Raw genomic sequence first — 21453 nt, forward strand, 5'->3', positions numbered from 1 at the left:
GAGACATTATAAAATGGAGATAATTAAAAAGTCACCTATAATTCAACCGCCCCAAAATAATATTACAGATAGCACCCCTTGCTTTGCACAGTAGTGCAGGACCATAAACTGTGCAACATGAAACTGTAAATGATCTTAATAATCAATGGGGAAAATTATGATTATTCTTGTCATGTAATTTACTATCTGGGCGAACATCTTTTCTATGCCTTGGCGAACTGTCACATTCCTTTTAAAGTTTGGATCTGCTTCCAACACATTATCCCTTGTACTTTCAATGCTGTGAAATATCTGAGAGTTTCTCTAGTGTGAAGTAAGTATTCGGCAGGGCCCTGTCTCCCGGGAGAGCATCCGCTCCATCACAGCCACTGTCCTCATTGATAAGTTCTCTCACTAAATCCCTCTGCTGTACATCTAGGTCTCTAGGACGGCGGCCGTGTCACCGTTCCCAGGGTCAGCTATTTCTTCTATAACTCTATCTGTGTTAGATTCAAATGTCGCTTCCAGCATCATCACTTTTGTTTCTTTGCTGATCATTCTTGGTCAATTCCCTCTTCCAAGTATCCGACTTTCGCATCACTTGATCGCTGGGAGACAAGGAGGCTACACAACTACATACTTGTGTGAAGTGAATAACAGACGTGTAGGGACCAATTACCAACAGACTTTGAAAGAGGTGATGTGCCTGACCACTGAGCATGAAGTGCACCTGTTATTTACATAGTGATTTGTGGATTGAAAACCTAGCAGTGAAGTTTCTTCTTCATTTTTAAGTAGTATACTGTATCAACTAAACTTTGCACTGTGCTGTGGACTAACTATTGATATTTAACTAAAGTGTGGTAATGGACTATTTTGAAATATTGAAACAATGCATACTGAAACTGTGCAAAGTTTCTGAAGTGAAAAACTATTATATATTCATATCTATGCATAGATATGTTTTAATATTGTAATTTCCCCTATGTATTTCATAATTTTCTTTTCTCATTTTACAATATTTCATGAGTATCTTTCTATACCAGTAAATCTATACCTATCACATCCTCTAAAATGCACTGCACATACACCACTGAATGAATACAAACAGGGTTGTTTTACCGATTTGTGACACGATACGATAAGTGACACGATATACATAATACTCTTAGAAATATGCCTACCAAATAGCATAGACTAAATGTTAATAATTATTATTGATAAGAATAACTTAGTTGATTTCCTAATGAGTACTGAGTACTTTCTACATTTCCAGAATTTCACTCACATGGGAAGTTTTAATGGTTCCTAATTTTCAGTAAACATTATGATGGATATTCTTGCACATAGATCACTGTATGCTTGCAATGACTGTTTTAAAATATTAGCACAATCTTGGTTCCTCATACTCAGAACAAGGCTCTTAGATCATGAGTCCTCCTAAGTAGGAAAATATAGGAGCAACAGCTAGACTGGGGTTAGGAAGGAAGGACTCTAAATCTTTCAGTTGAGATACCTGTGAGTGGGACAGTGTGGCAGAATTACACAATAGGTAACAATAAACACACACCTTGAGTTTGTAAGAGATGTAGACGCTTGGCGGTTGTCAGTACATAGGTGGGAAATAAAGTCCTGAAATGTGAGACCCACCCAGGGAGAGTCAAAGGGAAGAGACTAAGGGAGAGGACCAGGTCAAAACTCAGAATTTAAAAATGATAAGCATTCAAAATAATAGTAACAATAAAACAACATTCATTGAGTACTTACTACAGGCCAAGTAGTCTATCAAGCACTTTACATCTCTATTAACGCCCAAATAACCATCTTTATGAGAAAATTTATTATTATTATTATTATAGACTTTTTATAGATTAGAAAAAATTGAAACTTACAAAAGTTGAATAACTAGTCTACAGCCATTTACTAAAACATATATACATTATCTTTCCAGGATCTACGGTCTGAGCATTTTGTATTCATTATCATTATTGTGTAACAAATTACCCCCAAACTGAGAAGCTTAAACAACGACTATTTATAATCTCACAATATCTGTGTGCCAAGAACCCAAGCAAGGTTCAGGTTGTCTTTGGCACAACGGTCTCTGATGAAATTATACTCAAGCGTTGCTAGGGCTGTGGTCCCATTTGAAGGATAGTGCGGCAGAGCTATTGCAGGCCTTGGTCCTTTGCCGCAGGGAGCTGGCTTCTGTAGGGTGAGCGATCCAAGAGAGCGAGAGTGAGTGAGTGCCCAAGATGTAAGCCATAATCTTTTGATTACCTAACTGTAGAAGTGACATCCTATTGTTTCTGCTGGATTCTATTTGTTGGAAGCAAGCCGCTGAGTCTAGCCCACACTTGAGGAGAAGGGAACATATAAGGGGATAACGACCAGGCATCAAGGATCACAGGAGCATCTGAGAGGCGCCATCGCACCACTCTGCATCTAGTGAGCCCATTAGGCTAACTAGACGGGCCGAGGAACGAAGGAGTGGGTGCTTTCACTTTACTGAGCATACTCTATAATCTAGGTTATCATTTTAGCTCTTCGTTCTGCTAGAAGGAGAGTGTTTCACCTGGAGAACGTAATGAGAAAAATCACAAAGTTAATAGTTGAGAGGCTGGAAAGACACGGAAATTTTCAGAACATTAAGGAGAAACTCAACAGAGGCCAGCAAATATGAAGGAAGATGTACGATGACTTGCAGCTCAGCTTGAATGAGAGTGAACCACCGTGGCCTTGATCCGCACGTGCAGGACTTCACATAAGCATGGAGGACAAGGCCTTGGTGGGCACTGCTGTTAAGCACAAGAGATCACTGGAATTCACGCACGTTCTCGAGATTCTGAACAGTGAGTGGGAGGGCTGCTCTTCCTGAATGTGAGGGCTACTGTAGGTTCTTCCTGCATTAAAGTTCTGACAAGGACTTCGTTTGTTTGTTTGTTTGTATTCATATTGAAATCTTTGTTTATTTCCTGTAAATTAACAGCCTTTTGTAATACCTTTCATAATAAAAATATGCTTGAAAATCTAAATATAAAACCAAACAGGACTCTGTAAATGTTTGGAAGATGGCAGCCAAATACTCCATGTCATGCTACTTTAGTGTTCTTGAAAGTTAGTTTCTGCCAGCTCAAGAACTCTGCTATGAGTTATCGCCATTTGTTTGCCAGGAAGCTAGTTTTAGTTGTGTCCTTTTCTTTTGGACAACCAGAGATGATTTCGACTGTGTTTCTATTATAGTGGAGCCAGAGCAGTTGATCTTCGCTATATCCAGATGGTTTGCATTGCTTAGGCTGATTCCTGTTAAACTGTTTAACGTTGTTAATAATCCTTTTAGTATATTTAAATTTGTGGGCAGGGTACGGGGGGAAGAACTGGGACAGATTGGAAGTCACAGCTCCTGCTGGACTTCTGTTGATTTGTTAAATCTAACCGCGGTCCCGAGTACTTGTTCCAATTTTGCTGAGCTCAGAGTAACCTCTCCCTTTAAGCTCTGACACTTAATTGTAATGATTCACTAATAGGGACAATCGAGGAGAGTGGACCTGTTTTGGAAATGTATGCCTTTATTATGAAATGCATACTTCACAAAAATACATTTAACTATATAGTCTTTATTCTGTAGATGAAAAAGCATGTGGTGACGGAAAGAATATCAGCTGCAGGATTATCATCCACATTCCATGAATCTCAGGCCTGTCGATTTTCATTCTTAAATATCTCTGGCCTATCTCAGAAGGCATGGCTCTACCTTGCGTCTCAACTAAACCCTAAGAAGGCCTCCCCGCTGGTTGGTCTCTTTACTTTCAACCTCATCCCTATAAAGAGAATAAAAATAATACTTAGCACATATTGATAGACTACTCTTGGAATAGGCACAGTACTCAATGTTGATCATGATCTCATTTGATCTTCATAATAAAGCGAGAAGGTGAGCTCTGTTGCTATCCACGTCTTACAAAAGAGCAAACTAAGAAAGAGACGTTAAGCAATTCGCTCAAATAAAAAGTCAATTCTATTCTTCTCACTCGACTAGAATGAGAATGCAAATCATGCCACGTTGTTGATTAAATCCTTACTGGCTCCTTGGAACAAATGAAATGAAGCACGAATTCCTTTGTGTGGCAAGTAAATACTACGATCACAGTCAAATACTGAGTACTGTCTACATTTCCAGAATTGCGCCCACATAGCTACAAATCCTGACCACAATCCTACAAGATATGTGTGCTTTTCACTGGGACAGATGAAGAAATGAAACCTGGAAGGTGATTTCCAGGGTCACGAAACAATTACTAATCAGTAGAAACAGGACTCAAATCAGGTCTGTTCAACTCCAATCCTGTATGCTCCCCCGTCACTCTGCCTTTCTCATCACCTGGCCAACCTCCACCAACCTCCATGACGTCATCTTCTCCTCTTCATTTTCTTCCCCCTTTTCCTACTCCTATACTCGTGTAACTCTGGAACACGGGCAATTTCTGAAACATGCTCTCTCCTGCCCCAGAATTTTTCTTTTCTTATTCACCTGGCAAATTTCTATATATCATTTAAGGTTCAGCTTAATCAAACCTCTTCCTATGAACCTTTTTTTTTCATCTTCCTCTCTCCGCTATCTCCTTGCTAGAAGATTGTATCTTCTTTATTTTCTATGATATTTTGTAAACAATTATGAGGAGGCTGTCACCTTATTTTATTGTGAATATTTATAATAGACAGCGATGAGGAATCATATACTGATTCATTTTGGGCAACTAATTATTCCCGCATGCATACTGATGTGTCTTATATTTACCTGTTTTCCTAGCTTTTAGCATAGTGCTGACACTTAAAGGCTAACAACAACAACGACAAAAATAGCTGTATAAATGAATGACTAAATAAATGGAGGCTTCACTGAGGAACATGTAGGAGCTGAATCAATAGCAGTCATTTCTCAGTCAGACTAGAAAGCTTCTGAAATGTGGTTTGCCGTGATTCACTTGCCTTCTCCTTTCACGGACGAGGCTTCCTTGATCTAAACACCATGTTTTAAAAGATGCCAAGGAACCCTTCTAACTCCTGAAAGTTGTAAATACAAAGGAAACTTTTGTTAGGTAGTTCCAACAGTGACCTTCTCCTCCTGGGTTCTCTAGCTCTCTCGCCCACCCTGTGTCAACCAGCAACAAACTACGAGCAACACACAGGCATCTCTAGCAGGCAGGATGAGGGAAGGAGAGAGATGACTGCTAAGTTCTAAGTGTTGCCTTTTCAGAGACTGTTTCACTATGAAGCGATGAGGTTGAGCTCAGCCTCACTGCTAGGCCCTGAGGACCAAGAATTTCATTTCTGTCCACTCTGATCTGACGGTGGCATGCTTCTCTCTTGCCTGTTCCCCAGACATTCGATCTCTCCCCCTAAGCTGCCCAGTATTCCTTAGTTTTCTGCAGCACTGTCCCTGCCACTTTTTTCCCTGGTCAGACAGACCCACTCTGCCCCCACCAGCAGGGCTGGAAATACAGACTGCAGCCGGGCAGATTCAGGATTCACCGAGGCCATGGAAGGGAAAAGGCTGCTTGTGCTTTTTCTCATTGCTGTGCCTCTGATCACACATACTGTCCATGCCTAAGGCTGGCTGTGGGGTGTGAGTGTGCATGTGTGCATGTGTGTGTGGGGAGGGGCGTGCCACGAGGCAATATTTTAGATCTGACCTATTTGCAATGTGAACAATCCAGCCAACGAGACTCAGTATTTTTCAGGCCACATCATATATATTCACACACACACACACACACACACACACACGTGCTGCTACTGCTTCTGGCTCAGTTTTAATAATAATAGGTATTATTTATAGAACCCATTTGTGTCAGACACAGTGCTAAATGCTCTGAATGGATTATCTCATTTAATCTTTACAATCACCTTCTGAAACAGATTTTATCACTATCTTTTTTTACACAGAGAGAACCCAAGACTTGGCAGAGGTAAGAAACACATCTCGCACGGCACGGTACGGCACGGCACGGGAGCTGGATTTGCGTGGGGCTGGGCCTCCCCATTCCTTAGCAAGATGCGGGGCTCTGGCCCTCGGCCTGCAGGCTGGCATCCACATGAAAACCACGCCCCAGAATTGTTCTTTGGTTTAGCTGATGCCCTTTCACCCACATTTCAGACTTTCTCTTGATGTACGCAGACCTCATGCACCCCTTAGGGACCTGCGAGGAGGACAAGGCAGTGAGCTGAGCCGTAATCGCCACGAGGGACTTCCCTCTGCTGCACCTGTCCTTTATCTATAAATTCTTGTCTGTCCTAAAGGCGCTGAAGCATGAGAAACACAGAGACAGAATATAGAGCTGAAATACCGACAGAACAATGGCATAATTAGTTTGTCCAAAGGAACCCAAGCCAACTGCAATTTGGCTTGATTATGCATGGAATTAAAATTTGTCCCTGCCAATCACATTGGCATCAGCAAAAAAAAGGAACTCAGACCATGACTGGCCAGTGAATTAGACCCTGGCAATTTATATAATTATTTACTATGTGTCATATATGAAGATGATACTAGTCTATTATTATCAGCCGACACTAACATTAATATTTATTAATTCAGTGGACATTAATTGAATGCTTACTGTGTAACAGGTACTGGGTCAGGCTCTATGTACAATACCAAGATGAAAAGCTATGATCTTTGGCCCTCCTCTAGGAGTTCGTTATCAAGAAGAGGGATGATAAAATCAGGTGATTAAGGGAGGTGGAGGTTAAGGCTGTGTGGAGTATCAGGTACTCTTGAGTTTGAGAGACTAGGGTCATGCTATTTTGAGGTGACTTGGAAAGGCTTCAAGAAGGAGGGGGCATTTTATATCCAAAGGCAGAAATGTTGGAGGAAGGCAGTCTCAAAAAAAGAGAATTAATATTAATATTTAACAAGCTGCACCAACTAGACTAGGCAAACTGAGTTTGGGCAAATTGTTTTAACTTAGATAAACTGCTTCACCTTTAGAGTAACTTAAAACATTAATGCAATCTTTTTATGTGTTTTAACGACTGTCTAGTCCAAAAATATTAGCTCCCACTAATGCACAGAAGTTAATTCAGTTCACACATTTCACAAATATGTGAGTCCCACTCACAGACCAGGCACTGTCCTTGTCATTATGAATACAGAGATGAGGCAAGTCCCCTTACAGAGTTTGCAGCCTACTGAGGGAAAAGAAATTAAATGGAGTAGATAAATTAGAAATATATAATTATGACTTGAGGGAAAAGAAAAGAGCAGGGTCTGTGAAAGAGAGTAATGGAAACAGACACGATTACGTTGGCGGTGGGGAGGGGTTAGGGAGGAAGGCTCAGAGCAAGTGACATCTGGGGCCAGATCTGATGGGTGAGTAGGGTCAGGCTGTGGAAGAGTGTCCAGGTGTGGTGAACAAGTGTGCAGAAGCCAGGGGTGGAAAACAGCTGGGCACAGCAGCAGGACTGATGACACTGGCTAGAGCACTCCGGGCGGGAGGACGAACTGGATGAGAGAACTTGGAGAGATGGGAAGGTCCAAATCTCATGGACACTTACAGGCTCTTTTCTGCCAGTAACTGTAAATCTGTCCTGGAAAGTAACAGTGTAGGAGGTAGGACTGAGGGAATGCAAGGCATCCAGGCACAGGGGTAAAGAGCTCTGATGCTGGAGTCAGCGGGACCTGGCACAAAATCCCAGATTCACCTTGAAGAAGCTCCGACCCAGCCTCCCTGCACCCCACCTTAGTCACCTGCTAAAATGGAAGTGACCCCAACCTCGTGAGCCAGTTGTTTGGATTAACAGAGATAATGTATTTGAAGGCCAGGGAAGGCCTAAAGTACAGTAATCAATTTAAAAATGAATTATGATTATTACCAGGTAACATCTTATATATCGAAAATCTTTTCCATTACTTCTTTTTAAAGATGAAACCAAAAGTAACATGTATTAGTTTAAAAGGAAAACTATTCATTATATAACCAAGAGAGATACATAATTAAAAAGCCTAGTTTGAGGGTATCAGTTTTTGATGAAAAAGAAATAAATATACACGCAAGCACACATGTACATACATACCAATTTTCTCTTTGAAAACATTGTTTTAGGTTTGCTTCATTATATTTAACTGGGCTCAGGCTAAACTAATATATTTTACACTGCCAGGAGAACATACCTTTTTCATGTTATCACGAATGCATTTTATAAAGACTATAACCCAAAAAGCTTATATTCCAGAGGAAATGTAAATGGAAGGAGAAAAATTTGAAATGACCACATAGGTGAGTCTGTTTGCTTTCTGCAGAATGGTTAGTTTTGATGATAAAACTTACTTATTTATAACTGACTTAGTTGAAGGAGAATGACTGGAACTAATCAGAATATTGAATTGAAGAGAAAAATAGTCCAGTATCCAACCATTTGTTTGGATATTTCCCCTTCCACAGTATTGTTTAATACTATGATTTAATATCACAAAGATCTGCTATAGCCATTATCTGCCTTAAATATGATACACATCACCAAATAATAAACCTACTGGCTATTCAAAAAAAAGTTGCGTTAACATAGCATTATTATTTCATCTGAGATGTTCAGGTGAAAATGTATTTACCATAGAAGGTTAATCCGTTCTACTTCTAATGACTCTTACAACTCTACAGGAAGCTGTTTCCACCCAGCTATTCACTCAAACCTCAGTTACCACAATATTATAGAAAGAAATCAGGGTTCTTACATGATCAGGGGCCATCCACCAAACTAAAGTTTCTGGTTGATTTTCAAAATATTTCCCCCAATTAAATATAGCTATTTTCTCAAAAGGGGGCAAAGCTTTTAACGACTGGGGAAAACTGAAGGAAAAAAACCCCAAACCCTATCACTTTGTGCTAAGTTGTGTTAACGGAATTACAGACTAGAAAAAACAAAAAGAAGGTTTTTTGAAGTGAAGGTCTCCTAATAACTAAGTAATCTGCAATTGGGCAAACTACAGGTCCCCGCAGGGGCCCCTATATTAACCCCCTTTCAGTAGAAAAGTGTAGATCCTTAGAGCGTGCTGGCACAAGAGGGCCAGGCCAGGCGCTGGGGAAGACTAATCCACTTTCATTTTGACACAGGTGCAGAGGACCCTAAAAAGCCACCATTCTCCTAATGTTTCCAAGAAACAACTTAAATGTTTCAGGACTTGGGGACAATAGTGACCTTTAAAAATCTTGAGCTCTTGAAGCAGACAAAGAAGATAATTCTTACCTGATCTTTTTGCACTAAAGCATACTGCATAATTCATTAGTCTATGCACCAAGTTACTAGGAATGAGACTCACCTCTAATTAGGTATCAGCTGGGCACCTTGCCATTAGGGAATGAAATTAGGTCAATACATTTCTCATCCTTATTTGCAAAATATCTGTGATGGAAGAGATAACTGTCTTAGTTCCTTGGAGCAGGATGGGAGAAAATGAGTATCTCGTCCTTTCTTTACCTTCTATAAAAGGATTTTATTTGGATTTTCATCTGCAGCTATAAATACTAGACACGGCATAACACATAGTAGGTGTTTTTGACTGTGTAAATGCACTTAACTTTGCTAAATAAGAAAAGAATATGATGACATCATCCTCTGTTGAAATATTCATATTGAATTCTCTGTATAATTCCAAACTCAAACGCAACAGACAACTGCTCAATCTTCCAAAGATTCTTATAGTATAGCAAGAGTTTTAGAGGGTAATTACTGCCCCCCCAACCCCTGCCGCTCCAAGTAATATCAGCCTTCCTGTCACCAGTAGTGTTTGAGATGTTTGGAGCTTTACCTTTGATGAATACATGACATGTCAAGTTCTATGGGTCTACAGATTCATCACTCTCCAAATTTATAGGGATGTATGCAGTGTGATTTGATAAATTGTTTTATTTTGCCTTTCATCACTCACACGATATTGAAAGGACGCTCCCTGTATATCTTAAGCATCATCTATCAAAAATAAGGCTTTGGGGAGAACAAATACAATGCAGTAAAAACTTGTTGAACTGATAACTATATAATATGAATGTGTCACCTCTGAATATGAAGGACCGCTATATGAGGCTCATATTTTATTTTTTTTTAGCAAGTTTACATATCTGTTTCCCAGTGGCTTAAACTGCATTTTGGTTCAAATGTTTGCAGTGCTTCCCAAGCATCTTTGGGAGAAAGAGAGCTATAAATTAAAACGATTATTAATCTTACTAAATCTATTCCCTTTTACTGGCATTTGCTTAGAAGATCGTGCTTCCTCATGATGGATTGGTTTGGCAACTTACTTGACATACGAGTACATGAAATAGGAAGTTGCAGCTCGATACTCAGCTTTGCTTTGTTTCATTTTTAAAGGGAAAAAACTCTATTAAATTGACAAGCAAATTGACCAAAGAAATGGTTAAAAAGCGAATCCTGGGACTTTATAATTGCTGGACTTGGCAATTAAAATCAAGGTGGGAATGATAATTATTGCATTTATTAATTAAAATTCTATTTACACTGCATCATGAAACTGACAAGTTTCCTCTAATTAATAAAATGTTCTCTATCCAAGGCCACTAATGACTATGAGTGCATGAAAATATGTTTGAATCTCAGAAGAAAATTGCTTTACGGGTTACAGAGCCTAAATTTCTTATCAGAGACATAAAACATAACAGTCAATAGCTCTGTTAAACAGATTCCATAGTTAAAATGTTCATCTCTTTTTCGACCTAGGTGTTCTTCAACATAACAGATAATAGAAAACCTACTTTGCCAATATTTAGTGCTCAGATGAATGAGCAACTGGAGAAAATAAATGAAAACAACAGGAAGACTTCAAATTTGCCCTTCCGATAAGAAATATTTCGAAGATTGATAATTTCCAAGGCTCTTGATAGCATGGGGCAAATGGGAAAGAATTGGGTATATCTTAGTGATACACAAAGATGTCTAAGGCATGTGGTTAAGTGAAAGTTTTATGTTATAGAATAATAACTCTAATACCATCCACTTTATATAAATTCCTCCTCCTCTTATGTGTGTATGTGTATATATGTATATGTGTGTGTGTGTGTGTACGTATGTATACTTGTATATGTGTATATATTCATTATATATATGCAAAAATATACATTCTGGGAGGCTTTACTCCCAATAGAGCTTGGGACAGAAATTTGGAGGGAGCGTAAAGACAGTACAAGATGAAAGGTCTTGTTACATTTTTACTCTAGATACTCCTGTATCAGTTAAATTTTTTATACCAAGATATGCCCTCATATTTCTTCTATAATGATTATTTCAAAGAAAACATAGCTTTATAAAAACATGTGATGAATTACTTTGTTCACAATGGTTCACAGAATTTCAAAGCGGGCAAAGACATCTTTCCATTTCATTGAGTTTGCGTTTTGCAAACTATACTCTGAAGCCTTAGGGTTTTCCAGTGTCCCCTTGCGGGGGAGAGAATGAAGGCTGCAGCTGGTGGGCTTCTGACACTAACACACACCCACACACATCTCCTGGCCAGCTCTGGCCTACCGCTTTGCCTTTCTCTGCTTCACAAATTAGAATGAAATGTACGATTTTGTGTGAGCAGTTTCAGGACTTAAAAATGTTTAAGGGCTGTTCCAGCTCCATTTTTGAATTTGTCCGCACCATGACAATGTGATTTGCCAAGGCCACACTCCAGTGGCAGAGCCCAGAGGACAGTAGGTCCCTCGCTTTCCCTGGTGCCCTATACCACATGGCCCTTCCATATCCCCAGGGTCCCCCCGTTTCATATGCATGTCACACATCCCCTAACTTGGAAATCAGAAGCAGCCAGCAGTAGAGGCAAAGCGATGAGCACACCTCAGTCTACGCCAGACTTTGAGTTCATTTCTACTTAAATGTTTATATTTACTTAAGTGAAATCACTTAAAGTCTCCTAGCTTCCTTAAGAAGCATAACTTTAGTAGGAGATAATCTGAATATGTATGCAGATAGAAAAAAGGTTGGTTTCCACTATTTCTCTCAAGATAAAAAAAAATTGCCAAACTAATTATTGACCGTTATTAGAGTCAGTAAAATATAACACTGAAGTCACTAACTATAAAATAGCTTAGATGAGTCCCCTCCCCGATCCAATTAAGAGCTGACCCGCAAGATCTAAGAAGCTCAAAGGAGGCGGAAGGGCCATTCATTCTGCAGGAACTGAACCGCAGTGGCACGTCCTCCCAAGAAAACAGTTCCCTGTCACTCGTACCCGCCGAGGTGACTGCAGACAGAGCACAGACCCAGAGAGGGCGAAGAGCAAACACCCCACCGGGTTGTTTGGCATCGTCACACCACTATAGCCTGACACAGACAACCAGACCGCTGAATGGGACTTTTCTCATTCCTCCCACTGCCAAGGCCTTCCCCTCCCTGAATGCCTAGCATGTTTGTTATATAAATTCTATGAGTACCGCTCATTTTAGCTTTGAATCACGCAGTGCCCAGTGCTGTGGCTTAATTATTAACTTGCATGGGATGTATCTCCCCATCCAGGTCGTAAGCACGCAAGGGCAGGGTTGTACCTTCTGGGGTATCTCGTTAGGCCTATGCAGTAAATTCATTTGTAGGCAGCCGAGAGAAATGACTGACTACCCACTATGTGCCAAACACTGTTTAATACTAGAGATATGGGTGTGTGATGGTTAGTTTTATGCGTCGACTTGGCTAAGCGATAGCACCAAGTTACTGGATCAAACAAACACTAATCTAAGATGTCACTGAGAAGGTATTTTGTAGGTGATCGCCATCAGTAACGGTATGAGCCTTGTCCGATAGGTTGAAAGGCCTTAAAAGCAAAACCGAATTTTCCTGAGAAAGTAGAGATTCTGCCTCAAGACCACAGTATCTGCTCCTGCCCCAAAGTCATCAGCCTGCCATTCTGCCCCATGGGTTTTAGACTAGACAGCTCCTGTAACCCTGTGAGCTAATTTTTAAAAATAAATCATATATGTATACACACACATACATACGTATTATGTACATCGTGTATATACATGCCATATACATATCATATATACATATTCTACATGTGTTATGTGTGTGTGTATCCTACTGGTTCAATTTCTCTGGAGAACCTGGACTAATATAAGAGTCGAACAAGATTCAAGGTTCTGTTATTACGGAATTTACATTCTTCTAGGGAAAAACTAATCGCTAATCAAAAGAAATATAGTGACAAGGCTTTGTAGAAAACAAAGCAAAACAAATAAGACTGCGAGTGGCGGAGAGCTCCATTTAGACGGGTGGTGTGGGAAGGTGGGAAGGCTTCTCTGAAGTGGTGACATTTAAGCTGAAACAGGAGTTGATATTCTCATTACTTCTGAGTTTATTCCATAGAACTTGCATGAAGTTATTTGCATAGTATACTATCTATTATTTTGAATAAATAATGAGCAAATTCATAACTTCATAAAAGATCGACCATTCTAATTTTAGGCAACTAAGAAACAAGCTGAGTTCAAGACCTTAATGGGAAGGAAGTCTTTTCTCCAAGCTGCAATTATATCGACTTAGAGCTAGAGGCTCTTGTTTCTGACTTGATTAATGAATGGAGGTGACTGATTAAGTTGTTCTGGGTATGCAATTCCTTTTACCTGCACTAATTTGAAAACAATATAGATGTAACACAGTTGGTAGATAAAGTACAAAGCAGAACTAATATCCCTTTCTGACCCTATTCTGCCGCTTCTTACCTCTTTCTCCTCCTCCTTACCTTCAAAGCACATAAACACTCACTCACCCTAAACCTACCAGACTTGATGGGTTATTTATCAGGGAGAAAAGATCCTGCATTTCATCTTTCTTATTTATAATTCCTACTATCTGGCCAATTATGTTTACTATGTTATTGGAGAGAGAGACAGAGAGACAGAGAGAGAGACAGAGAGAGACAGAGAGAGAAAGAGAGTAGAGAGCAGACGGTAGAGAAAAAGTTGAGATTCTCCCAAACCTTAACCCAGAGATATTCTTATAGCCAAGAGCTGTAACACAGTTTAGTGAGGAGAGCCCGGGGCCAGGCAACCAGTTCAGATGGGGCAGCGAGATCCAGACCACCCTCTCGAGGAAGATCTTGGGTTTCCTAGCACATATGAACTGACTCCTGAAGGTCGGTACATGAGGTGTTCATTGTGGTAAAGACCATCAACAGCTGGTGAGCCTCTTCCACGTGTTCTTCACCAGTTTCTTGGATTGCCAGATTCCAAGTGATATGTAAAAGCTGGTGTTTAACCTTGCTTACAGTTGGGTCTCATGAGAGTCAAATATGAACAGAGTAGCCGTGCTCAAGGCTAAAAGAGAGAGTAAAAAAGCAAAAGAGGTACAATGACAAAATTACGACATCCATTTCAGGAGCAATACATAAGAAAACCAGACTCAGTCTCTCTGGGACGAGGCACTGTCCCTGCCCTCTGCCAGCTCAAGACCTAAGAGCCCGGACAAAATCAAACATTTCAGAACAGGACATTTGGAATGACAGAGAATGGAGCAGCGTACGGTGCTGGCTTCTTTAAAGGTTCAAAAAGTTTTCAGTAGAGAATTCATGTTTTAAAACAATGATTCTACTCGTTGGGAGGGGTTAAGTAAGTGAGTTAAGTCTGTGCTGTCCGTCCCTTAGCAGGTTGTCACTCCGAGGCCTCTTTCCTCCCTGTCTTGAGCTGTGATTCAAAAAGCGTGAGGAGAGGCTAATGCTTCTGAGCAGAGAAGGTACTTCTGGAGCATTTCGAGCAGGCACTCAGAGGCAGGAGAGGCAGCAGAACAGGGAGTGTGTGAAGAAATAAGAGGCGGAGCCAAAGGCTCAATTAGCGCCTGTGCTCTGAGAAACACAATATTTTGCCCAACAGGTTTTGTTTGTTTGCTTGTTTTTTCAGCAAAGAAGAGAGGAAAGGGAAAGGCTGTGATAAGTTAAATAGTGAAACACTTGTTTAAGAGTCAAGGATGACAGATTTTTAGAATCAAAATGGACCACAGAAATAAGTTAGTTTCTCGCCTTCATTATTTCAATAATGAACTTGAAGCCAAAAGAGAAACACGTTCCACTGGAAGAAATCTCAGCTTTCTTCTGCCACGAATAGGTATTCTTTCCTCTAGGTGGGGGCCACCGAAGCCTATCAATAGGTTCTTGACAGGATACCATCTTTACAGAGCTCTTCCCAGGCCCTAGTTTCCAATAATATTATACCAAGAGACAATTTATAAATGAAGTTCTGGTTGTCTGTGTTTCATGTGCCAGTCTCCTATTCACACGGATTCAAGTTATGTACATAATAACAGTGCCAACGGTAGGGATTTACATAGCTCAAGGAAAGATACTAGGCTTTCCTCTGCGAACCTGACACTTCTGCCGATCCACTACGTGCAGCGCATTCTATGCACTGCTGCCACACACACGCACGCACGCACGCACGCACCTTGAACACTCAAACTGCCCACCCAGCCTCTCAGCTGCTGCAGTCTCGGAGTTTCTCCGCGTTTCGTGGGCGTTGGTGTCCCATACTAGTGTTGGGGCTATGCTGTTGTGATTTTCCTTCATCTTGCTTTTAGATGAATCTTCCTGGACAATACTGTTCTGCATAATGTTTACTCGGTTTTTTTAAGCCCAGCTCTTGATCAAATTCCTCCTGGCCTTCAACTCTGCACAGAAAGTGGACTGCCCTTGCCATGTCCCTGTCTGAACTTGATTTCATATGGCTTCCCACATCCTCCACTGTCTCTGGCTTCCTCCATTGATGACTTTCCACATGAATGAGACAATAAGCTTAGGCCAGTGGCTTGTGTCCCCTTGACTCCATCTTGGTCCCCCTTCTACCTGCTGTGCTGGCACTATAGCTACTTCTTGGGAACGAGTGTTAATAATATGTGTTTGAATTTCTGCAATTCTTGCCATTGTAAGTCGGGTGTGGGAGCCAAAGCAGAAAGCATAACTCAAACAAACTAGGATTTTGAACAGAATTATGACCTGCAGGTAATTCACGACTCTATTAATTGTTTATTCTTTCCTGCTCTGGGTGAGATATTAGCCACCATTGAGTCTTTAACCATAATAAACGGGCAGACAAGGTGACAGCGGAAACAGGTCCTTGATTAAAAATCCATGCCCTGAAAACCTGCAAATTAGATAATCAGGGTAGATGAAATAGAGTCTCCCAGCAAACATCCCACTGCCGCAGAACTCCTGGAAAATAAATAGCCCCAGGTCTAAGGATTTGAGATAAGGGATGTTTGGAAAGGTACAAAACTATGCTTTAAAACGATGATGGTATCTGATATCATCTGAAGCCTTAAAAAGGACAGAAGCTCTCTGGTCCTGAAGGGTCCCAGCGAGGAGCTCAGAGGGCTGGCTGCTTTCTGCCCCTTCCCCGCTTCGGCCCCTGCAGAACCCAGCGAGGTTTTAGCACCTTGTTGACAGAGCCAAGAAGTGAATGATCGACACTAATGGGATTTTTAATCTTCAACCTAATTAACTTTGTTAAAATTAAGGCTTACTAGGAAGCATCGGCACAAAGAAATCAATTAAAGTCACGGAATTTTTGCTGGATTTAACAGCTGAGTTCTGACTCTAACTATAATGTGCACGGAGGCAGATATCTTAAACTCGTTTCCACTTTTCTCTGGCACGCTCTGATGTCTCCAAAGCGGAGCGTGCCCACCTTTGTCACGGGCACAGCCACACTGTACTGCGGAGAGGTTTCCTTGTCCGTCAGCACCACACACCTTCGACCCTGTCTGCCTGGAGCCTGGCAAGGTGTCTGGTGTATGACAAGTGTTTGATACATGTTTGCTGAAAGAATAAATGTGTGAACGAGTAAGTAATTATAACTTTAAATAATTGGTGGTAATAAGCGATGCCACTGATGTTCCAGCTGACTTTCCTCACCTTGTTCTTATTACGTGAAAAGAGGCGAAGATGAAGTGAAGTGGGCGTTTTGTTCCCTGCAGACACGAAGCACGCCGATGTTTACAGCGTCACGGAGTGTGCAGAAGAATCTTTCAGAGCGACCTAGCAGATCCACCATTAATTAAAATTCATGTACACCGGAGGTACCTGAACTATTAATGAAATATAAAGCAATACCTTTGTTTTGGATCATAGAGAACTGGAATATTTCAGCCATACAACTTAATATATAGCTACATGTAGCTATATATAACTACATATAACTATAGCTAACTATAACTATATACAGCTATATACAACTATGCAACTATTATGATATGTACAGGATAACAACATATGTAAATTTTATCACAAATTTCTTTGACTCAATATTATTACACAATGATCACAATTTAAACTTTTGTTTGTTTGTTTGTTTGTTTATGACTGGAGGTCTTAACAGTGTATAGCAACTAGTAGATGATATTCTGCACGATGACAGCGTCAGTCCACTGAGTTTCATAGGCTAGTTTTCTGTATTCTTTTTGATTCTTGTAAACTTGGCAGTTTGGGGTACTTTATCTTCCCTCCAAACTCTGGGACGAATCATATCCCTAAGTAAGTAAATAAGAACAGTAATGCACCAGGGTGAAGTCAGCAGAGTGGTTTCATTCTTGCACTGACTTTCACTCTTTGTCAACTACTTAAAAAAAAAAAAAGCGTCTACAGTATATCACCAGCAGCAGTGCCCGACTCTGGACATATACATAACGAACAAAACACAGTCCCTCCTCTGGGGGATCTGTAGCTGGTATGGGAAGGTAACAAAAAATATCACACTATTGTACAATGGAGTAGTTGCTACACAGAGGAGTCCACTGATGGCCAGAGAGGAGACGGCGAAGACCCACTTGCGGGGCAAAAGCGGAGGGAGGTGTCACAGGGCAATGGTGCTGAGGACGGTTAAGCAGAAGGATTAGCAGACAGAGCAGAAGAATAAAGAGAAGGAATCGACACAAACCAAGCATAGGAACTGAAGCTAGTTGGGGATGGGTGGAGCGCGGAAGGTAGGGTCAGGGGGACAGTATGATGTCTGGAAAGATCTAGACGAGATTGGAAGGAGAATTCACTCAGGGTTTTTGTTTGTTTGTTTGTTCTTAAGGTAGGATGGAGTATTTCAAAAATCTCTCTGGCACCAATGTGAAAAATAAGCAACAATGAGGAAAGATTGGAAAATCTCTAGGAAAGCCCCAGAAGCAGCACGTGGGGAGCAGGAGGCTGTGGCAGGCAGGTGCTTTCACCGTCCTTTGCCTCGGTCAGCTGGCAGTCCCCAGCGCCCTCAGCTGTATCCCGCCTCTACCTGCAGACCTACTGGAAGAAATCTACACCAACATACTTTGGCTTATCGATTTGCTACTCTTTAATTTCTGACCACCAAAACCAAGGAAGCAAGTAGTGTCACGATGAAGCTGGGTCATCAAACAAACCAGGGAGGCAAGGGGACCAGGGCCAGAATGTGGACAAAGGAGAAGGCGGGGTGAGCTGACTAGTAACATAAGGTAGGAAGTTCAATGTCAGTGAAGGCAAAGGCGGGCAGGCGAGCACAGCAGATCCGGGCAGACAAGGTACAAAGTCCAGAATGTCCATTAAGTCAGAGCTGCACCAGGAGGGAGAAATAACAGAGACTAGTACTCTGGGAACATTCAGGTCAGACCTGTCAATCATCCCACAGACAGAGAACAGGGTCTAGATAGGGGTCTGGGTAAGAGACACTGAACACCCCTAAGGTCTCCTGTGGCAAAATCTGTTTGTTTGTTTTTTTTTATTTTTATTTTTTTATGTACAGAGAAGCCTATGGCCACCTGTGTAGGCAGGTGGTCAAGTGCAGTGGCAGATCAGGGGTGGAATGGTGGGAGGGGTCCACTCCAGGCACAGGCTATAAGGTGGCACTCCCTGCAGATACTCAAAAAATAATGACAAAACCACTGAAAATAGGTCTGCTCTTTATTAACACCGTGTGCCAACCATTCTAAACAACGTTTGTGATCACATACTTTTCATCCTCCAAACCTTTTGTCGATCTAAATTCTAAACAGTTTTTGAGCTTATGCAAATTAATTAATTTTTCTTACATTTTCCTTCATGAGCATGGTATTACACATGAAAGTTAAATTAGGAGAACCAGTAGTTATACAACTGTCTCTCTGACACACCCGGACTCAGCTACATGCATTTATTTCATAAGTTCTGAACTGTTTGAAAAGGCATAAACTCACCTTGAATGTAATTCATGTTTTGAAACCTGATGGTGCTACATAGCCCTCTGTTTAAACAGCAGATTCTAAATAGATACGATAGCACAGAGACTGTGAAGGTGAAGAAACAGAACCTGTGTTATCATTCTGTCATTTGATGCAACCTGGGATTTTTATTTATGCTTTAAATTTAAAAAATGAAACAAAGCACACTTCGAGATACACATTTTGGTTTGGTAAATGCAAAATTTAGTTCATACATAAAGTATTTTCTGATTTTGAATAATATCTACTAAACTGAAATTTCTTCTTTGTTAATCAAAAAGCTAAAATATTAAGAAAATACTTATCACTGATTGTTACATAATTTATCATTAAATGATACTGTCAAGTAGAGAAAGGACTATTAAAATTCCCCTCTGTGTGTTAAATACATCAGATTCAACACTGAACGAAGGTGGTTGAAATGGGGACTTTGAGGGCAAGAAGTTAGAACATGGCAGCTCCTGAGAAGACACGTTTGAAATTTCCTCAGGGTCACCCACAGCATTCCATATCTGGGTCCTGACTAAGGGCAGATATATTTTTCCTGCAGAGATTTACAAAAAAAAACAAAAAACAAAAATGACGTTTTTACACAGCTCCAAGGCCAAGGCTTAGAGGTCTGTGACATTCTGTATTCTTCTACATCATGGGGTGATACATCACAGGGAATCCCCTGATGTGACCAGAATCACTCGGCAAATAAAGGCTAAACTGGGAGCTCCTTCAGGGCCAGACTGTAGGTTTCACTTTTCACCACCCGTTCCTACCACGGCTCATGGGACAGCTCAGGCGTTCTAAGTGTCGACAGAATGAATAAGCAAATGGATAGGTTCTAAACAAAATGAAAGACTTCCAGCATGATAGTTTATCTTTCTTAAAATTTACTGGATTAGTCTATTGTTTATCTTCAGTTTTACATACGTTCTTTCCTCAGTGATTCATTAATAAATATTTACTGGTACCTGCTCTATGGTGGCACTATTTTAAGCATCGAGAACATAAAAACTGAAAAAGCGCAATGTTTAGTCTTGTGAGTAAAGTGATTCCTGATCACTGAATAACATGACATAACATCTTGTGTGTGCCACACCCACATGCACCTGCCTACATCTGCGAAAGTAACCTTGCCAACCATTCAGGAAATATGGACTAAATGGAATTCCCCTTCGAATCGCACTGAGTGACCTGGGTTTTACACAGTGTGAGACCAGTCAGTGCAAAACCTTCAAAGGACCTCTTCAGAGATTTATGGTCGATTTGAAATTTTGTCCTACTAATTATAAGGGACAGTCACATTGGGTTTGGACTCAGAGCTTGTACTCTCTCATTAAATTTACCACCTGGCATGTAGTAGACCCTCAATAAATATTTATTAAATGAATTAATCATATAATATCCATAATGGCTCATTTGTGGTTATATTAATAATATATAAAATTCTCAGCAATATATTCTCTATTGCAACGTGATTTCTCTTACACTCTTAATTCAGTCTTAAATGGTCGTCCACCACCCCCACCCCACCCCATTTTTTTTTTACTAGTTCACTGCATTAACACACTGCTTTCTTCCCCCAAGCTTGCAATTTAAATATGCTAGCAGAAATTCCTATTAATTCCATTCCAAGTATTTGCACAGAACTGATCCACCATAGCCGGCTGCTAATGATGCATCTGTCATTTTATTGACACCCCTAAACAGCTTTATTCTCTTTTCTAATTAAGAGACAAAACTGGTATTGTCAGCTGATGAACCGACATTTGGGGGCTTTTGTTCTAATGTAAAAGGCAGCACATTATGATGCTAAAACAAAAACTCAGGAATGTTAACAGAAAAGCCCACTAGACAAAATATATTTACATGTACAATTTGAATTAAGCTTTGTTATAAGCCTAATACACATACAATATTTTGAGTTGGGCTGGGGCGGGGGCGGAATATACACTTGTGGCAAAATTTATTCAAAACAAAAAGTGGTGCTTCCTACCTAACCGGCCATTAAAATTCAGAACAAAGCAGTGCTCACTGGACAATCAAAAATCCTGAGAAAAAAAACTAAACCTTTTAAAGCTGACCAAAATGATTTGCTGGAATATGCTGTCATCGAGGTAACAGTGATATTTAAGTAACAGCTAAATAAGAACTAAAGTTCTTATAGAGAAACCATAGCAATGAGGTAAACAGCACAGTTTTAAGGGCTAAAAAAAGCAATGATTCCCCGATAATTATATTAGCCAATTGCCAGGAAAATGACAATTATATACAAGT

The 21453-nt window shown here is 40.5% G+C and overlaps 1 protein-coding gene across 1 annotated transcript in view; it reads right to left on the reverse strand.

Moving 5' to 3' along the window:
- CYP7B1 (cytochrome P450 family 7 subfamily B member 1) overlaps window positions 1-21453 on the reverse strand; it is a 154037-nt gene that overhangs the window by 46762 nt on the left and 85822 nt on the right. The gene's annotated exons all lie outside the window — the stretch shown is intronic.

The sequence above is a fragment of the Pteropus medius genome, unplaced genomic scaffold (genome assembly GCF_902729225.1).
Source record: "Pteropus medius unplaced genomic scaffold, Ma_sr-lr_union100, whole genome shotgun sequence".
Taxonomy (NCBI): domain Eukaryota; kingdom Metazoa; phylum Chordata; class Mammalia; order Chiroptera; family Pteropodidae; genus Pteropus; species Pteropus medius.